The 6,721-nt window shown below is 35.4% G+C and overlaps 1 long non-coding RNA gene across 1 annotated transcript; it reads left to right on the forward strand.

Moving 5' to 3' along the window:
* Positions 1 to 707: 707 nt before the first annotated feature.
* LOC107309751 (uncharacterized) lies at positions 708 to 6,494 on the forward strand. Its single transcript, XR_001553319.3, has 3 exons — positions 708 to 1,248; positions 5,159 to 5,263; positions 5,727 to 6,494. It is a non-coding gene; the product is annotated as an uncharacterized LOC107309751 (long non-coding RNA).
* Positions 6,495 to 6,721: the final 227 nt, after the last annotated feature.

Below are 6,721 nucleotides of genomic sequence, written 5' to 3' on the forward strand. Positions count from 1 at the left end.
CTTTCATCACATAAAATAATTTTGTCTCACAGCTTCTATCCTGAAGCTTCATGGCACAAGTTGCCACAAAAACAACTTCCGTAATGCACAGAAGTCTGTTCATTCCAGTCCTGTAGTGCAGTCAAGGTCTATTTGGTAAGCTAGATCCTAGATCACTCACTTACCACTGGTGGCTCATAAGGAAAATGACCTTATGGAAATGGAGTAATACTCCAGCATTATTGAAATGTAGAAATACCCTGTAGTCTCTTAAATAGCTTTCCTTTTATTCAATGGCTATTACAGATTAAAACCTTGTTTTTTGTTAATCTGCTTTCCACCAATCACCAGTGAGAGTGGGGCCAATTTACTGTAAAAGTATCCAGAAAAGTTAGTGGTAACGTTGTCTTTTCCAGGTGAAGTATGAAGTAGGAAAAGGTATTTTTCTTGTTTTAGAGAAAATGGAGGAGATATCAAGCTGCCCTGTGGAGAGAGTGAGAAAAGGAATGATGAAAAGATAGATGAATGGAAGGATGAATGAATGAATGGAGGGGCTCCTTGGCAGAGGAACCTTGCTCTTCTCATTTCTTCGCTGGAAGGCCAAATTTCTGCACAGTCCTAGCTTGGGCAGGGACATGAGACAAATGACCCTCCAGGATTGAGGCCTTTTACATTTCTGCCAAAGGAGACAAAAAATGAAAAGTCGGATGAGTCTATTTGAAAAAAAAAAACAAACAGACTATTCACAGACTTTTCACAGCACCTCCTGCTAAGTAGCAAGAATTTGTTTAATTAATCCAGTCATTGATTCAATCAAAGTAAATTTATTTAAAAATATATGTTAGTTCTTAATAAAGAAGGTATGTGTTTCATTTGGCTTTAATTTCAGATTTAAAAAAAAAAAAAAAAAAGCAGGAAACAAAATTACATCTTCCTGTGTATCAGCCTCAAGAAACACTGTGTAGGATCTATCATTTTACATCAATAATCTTATTTGCATATGAGTAAGAGATTGCTCATAAAAGAATTCCCCACCCACTGCTTGTATGTTCCTTTGCTTGTTCTTGTTTTATAGGCATACTTCAGTGTCAGGTCAGCTGTGGGAGCACAGGTGAGAGTAATTTAGCTGTGCTCCAGGGAAAGGGTGGAGCTTGACTCCACCTCCTCTAAACCTCATTTAAGGGCTGACCACCACTCAGATAGCATCTCTTGGAGATTGCTCCTTGGTGGAGATTGCCTTGGTATTTCCCAGCAAAAGCATCCATATTGGTGAGTTTTTCCCCCTGTAAATCACCTTTTGAATATCTGTTACTATCTTTGTATTATTCCATCTTACATTCAGTCATTCAGAGAGTTATAAAAAATTGTTCAATGTTAATGACTGTTTCCAGAATGGTGAATAATAAAATATTTTCTTCTATTAGGGAAGATTCTGTATTAAAATTTGTCATTGATAATTGTAGATAAGTTCATAAAGCAGTTATTTTCAAATAAATGATAAACAAAAACACCTGAACAAATCAGTGGGATAATGTAGACATGATAATTTAATCATATCTTATCACTGTGATGCCAAGTGCTCAGCCTGAACAAGCATGAAATTTAGTGATAGAAAATGGTTTTTAATTTTTCAGTATTTTTTTTTTTAAAATACTGCTTGAATTAGGGATGAAGGGAGAAAGAAGACCAGCTTTTCACATCATTGCTGTCTGAAAGTCATTTTAACTTTCTCTTCTTTTTGATGAATTTGAGTTTATTGAGATTGTTTACTTCTATATTCATTAATTAATATCACAAACTAAAACAAGGTGCTAGTAAAAAAATTCTACTAGTAACTGGAACCACATAAACTTAGACTTCCAGAGAAACATATCGTTTCATATGTGTGTTGTAAAGGAGAACTTGGCACAGATTGGGAATTGTATTTGTAAAGGTTTTATCAGTTCTTAAACATGCAAATTTTAAATATCTTATAACCTGGAAGTGTGAAGTGGAATCTGCATAACCTATTGCTTGATATTTCACTAGGTAAGAGCCCCATTCTGGTGAGTATTTTGGATTTCTGTCTGTACAAAGCAGAAGTAGCAGAATTAGTGAGAGGTGTGAAGGACATGTTGAGCTCTTCTGTTTCTGAGCTGATACGTATGAGCCATTCCTCTCACACAGAAACAGTGCAGATAAATTAATGGTCACTGTATTACAGGACTTGAAATTGATTTCAGTAGTTTCACTGTTAGGTGTCTTTCTTGCATGCTTTTGTTGAGTCTTTCAGTAAGCAAGGACAGATGATTGTGTCTTCTATAGGAAAGATAGACTGAATATGATAAGTGTGTGCATGTTGCTTGTGTGGTACCAAAGGTAATAAAACTGGCCTAAGAAAAAGTGTTAGAAATAACAAGACTGCTCAGAATACCAAAAGTGCACACAGCAACTACTACTGCTTCACCAACAAGCCATAGGCTGGAGCTCTTTTTGACCTACGTGGTAGTCAGGAATACTTTCTCATGAAGTTTTGCAAGATTCTGACATTTCATTTGGTTTCTAGTTAGTAAAGAAAAATGAATAGTTGGTGGTGCTTAAAGCTTTTCTTTAACAATTATTTCCAGGTGAATTAGATGTTAGGGTTGTGCATTCTAAGATTTATTCTGACATGTTAAGAAAATATAATTAAGAAATGGAAAACCAAGCCATTCAGTAATATTAAAAAAAACCCCAAAAACCAAGGATTTGTGTGTGTGGGGTTATTTGCTTATTTTTTTCCCCCAAAAGAAAACTTCTACTAGATTGTCAATACTTGTATGCTATCGGAAAATACTGTCCCATTAAGAATTCTCATCCTATCTTCTAGTGAAGAGACACTATCGCCATAATTGTTATGGCCATGCAACAACTACAATGAAAGTTTGGTATCAGTGATACCACACACACACAGAAATGGCAAAAGCATAAGCTAACAAGTCTGTGCACAGACAATGTGCACACAGTATGCTCTGCAAATTCAAACTTCATGTATAAGCCAAGAGCTGAAAATGCAATATAGTATCCAGTAGATCTCCAAATCAGATTATTTTTTCATTCATGTTCTTAAGGCATTTTGAAGTACCTAATTTCAGGAGAGATTGTCTCATTTTTATATTAAATCAATGGAATAGCAACAGTACATCATTTGTTTGTGGGTGTGCTATGATGATGTTACCATCACCATTGTACATACAGCACCTGAATACACATACAGACACAACTTCTTGTCTATGCATTAAGCAATCACTACACTGTTTACTCTAACAAGTAAATACCCATTTCAGCACAAAACCTTGGTTTTATTTAGTGGCATGGTACTCTAGCTAATACAATGTTACATCCATACTTAATTTTTCTTTTTCCTGTAGTTTACTGGTTTTGCCAGAAATAACAACTCACCTAATTACGGAGTAGTCTTAAAAGTACAGTGGATTTGGGAATTTTATTAACTTCTGTCTATGAAAATACAAGTGAGGTCACATTACTTGGGTTACCAGATTTTAAAAAGCTAAAATTGAAATAAATAATCTCAGTTGATTTTGGCTATTTCGAGTCATGTAAGGTTGTAACAGCAATAGTCTAGACATAGGTAAAGAACCTTCAAAATCAATACTGCTGGAAGAAATGAAACATATGCTGATGCAATCAAACTGAATTGAATTTCATATAAATGTTAGCAAATCTATATCAGATTATCACCGCAAAAACTTCATTTTCATTGATTTATAATGTATTATTATTGTTTCCACCAAACTGCCATAGACAGACATTTAAGCAGCTGCCAAGCGCCTTAAGGGTAAATAAAGGATATCACTGATGGTGTTAGGTTATAGAAGTTTAAGAGACCAATAATTCACAAGTGCAGCAGGTGTGATGTTCTGCATATTCCTTAGTCTTTTATTTTAATCCTGTTGTTTAAATCCTATACAGTTTCTCATGGGAGGAAGGTCAGTTGCATGTTTCATAAGGGAAACACAAAGGTTAAAGTGTGCTTTCCCTGGAGAGGTGGACGAAGTGCTTTCCTTACACAGTCAAATGAGAGAAAAATATATTAAGGTATTTGTGCACAGCCCTGTGCTAGAGACACGCTGGCATATCTATTCTTCCAAGACAGTGCAATGGAGCAGCTTCAAAGTGTAATCTAAGCTATGGCTCAGTATATGTTAAATTAGAGTACAAGGCCTAACCCCAGGAAGTTTTGATCATCTCCTACTGTCAGCTGAGTGAAACAAATATGGTTGACATATGTTCGGTACAACAAGCTGGACTGCACTGTTTTCATATCTCATTAATGCTACTGGTGTCAGCTAGATTGTTTACTCTCAAAACTGGGACAGGAAGAATATTTTTTTTGAACAGTGTTTTATTTGCTCTAAGATGTGGCCAATGTTCAGAGACTGTCTAAATTACTCCTAAACTCAGAATAGATTTTAAACAAAAGAGGGTCAGAAAGAGTCAGCTTGTTTTAGTACAGTATTTCCAAACCATTGTTTCACTGAAAAAAAATGCAAAATCTTAATTAAAATTTAAACAAAAATTAATGTGAAATATTGTGTACTGAAACAACCCTTTTGTTTTCAGGTCACATAAAACAGTAAAATTAGTGAATGCAGACAATAAAATCTGTTAAACCACTGAAAATGTTTTTTTTGTTGTTGTTCATACAAGACCTGCTGCATGCGAGCTTTGTCTCAGCAAACTAAATGCAAAAATTGTTCCTGGTTTCCTCACATTCATAGGAGCATAATGAAGCATGCATCTGCATCAGACTCTGTTTGCTTCTTGGAAACTAAACATTCTAACTCTTTCCTCAGTTAATTGTCAATTGTTTCCTACATACCATGTACAGGAAATTGGATATATATTTTTAAAAATTTTTAAAAATGAGCTGCACCTTTAATTATCTAAGGTTTTCTCAAAATAGGCTTGAAACGTTCATGTTGATGTTAAGAAACCTCAAACCTTTTTGTTTTCTCTATACTATCTAACAAGTCAAAGTTAGGATTGTCTGTGAGTATGAAAGTTCTTTATCAAAGAGGAAAATCTATGTATTTGTTATTTTTCCACTGTTGAGGAAGGTAAAGGAAATGTTGAGAAGTACCACCATTTATTTCACTTATTTACAGACCTGTTATGTATGCATTTCTGTTTATGTAAGGCATGTACAGGAAAAAGAAGTGCTCTTGGCAAGTTCCCATCTAAAAGCATGCCCAGAAGAGATGCAGAAACCTGTTCAATAATTCAGGCAGCGATGACTTCAGAGGTATGTGTGTCTGTTATCTTCCTTGGCTCATGTGATGTCATTTTTGGCTGAGGAGAAAGCTTATGGTGAAAATCATATCAATCTGGACAGGCCAAAGTAAACTCACACACATGCATTTTGGGGTCATTTTTAGCCATCGAGATCATACAGCCATTTTAATATTTAAAGGAGAAACAAGATTTGCCATGCTTGTTTTATTTACATTTTTCTCTGTTGCATCATGATTATTTTTGGTAATAAATTCAGCCAATAAGAAGCAAAAGGACAGTTATTGCACACTAACAGCGTATGTTCACTGCCACACTAACACAGCTTTATACAAGTGAAAACCTTACACAGAGGCTAAAAATCAACAATAAATCCAATTAAGGATGTATTTGGCAGTCTCAATTTGCTTTATTGTAGGAGAGTATTTTTTACTACAAATGCCATGAGCTCACTTGGTTTTACTGACCTTCTGCAGGTGAAGGAACGGAAGCATGAAGAACTCTCTTAGACTTAGCAGTGATGTTTTATACCCAGCTCCCACACAGGATTGCGTAACTGTTGCTGTAAAGCACACTGCTCCTTCTAGGGGCAGCCTATCATTCATAGGTGCTGTCTGGGTTTATTTCAGTTCCTATGACTTCTAAATTCACTGCATACAGTGACAACAAAAACACTTTCAAAGCAAAGCAGTCTCCTATTTTTTTCTATTTCATATCCAACATGGTGGCTCTGGAGCATATGTATTTGCACTTGGACTGATTCCTGCTAATACCATTAGACTGAAGGCAGCATGACAAATATATTCTCTCTCGAATGGCATGAATGTGAACCATGAATGTGTAAGCTGATTTAGAGGACAGGACACCAGTTAGATACTGGGGAAACTGAGATGCAGTGTCTGCTTCAAACAATCCCTAGCTGACCTCAGGTGTAGCATGGAATTATAGAATTGTAGAATCACCAACGTTGGAAAAGACCTCCAAGATCATCTAATCCTACCATTCACTAATGTTTCTCCACTAAGCCATGTTCCAAATTGAACAAGATTTTGAGATACACACTGTATGCATTCCTTTTTTAAAGCTGTAAATACATGGTCATAACCTGATTATGATATTCTCAAGGGAAAGTGAAGAAGTGTTTGCTTTAATGAGACCTTCATTATAAGCAGATTTTCAAAGTTGATGCATTAAAATAGTGAAAACAAACATATCTGAAATTAAGCAAACAGTACATTAATAAAGATTACATCACATTAGTCAATTATTTTTGCTTAAATAATTGCATGTAAACTCAATGGTGTTTTAATTTCCAGTCTGTCAAGTGAGGTTGATATTTTCCTTTTTGAGATATGAACTCTGTTAATGATATAAAGAGACTCAGATAAGTGCTGCCAGATTCAGGAAAACTGCAGGATTCATGCTTTGGGAGAAAGAATGAATAACAGAAACACAGCAAACCATCTGAGAT

The sequence above is a fragment of the Coturnix japonica genome, chromosome 2 (assembly GCF_054131305.1).
Source record: "Coturnix japonica strain WE chromosome 2, WE-NBRP24, whole genome shotgun sequence".
NCBI classification, from domain to species: domain Eukaryota; kingdom Metazoa; phylum Chordata; class Aves; order Galliformes; family Phasianidae; genus Coturnix; species Coturnix japonica.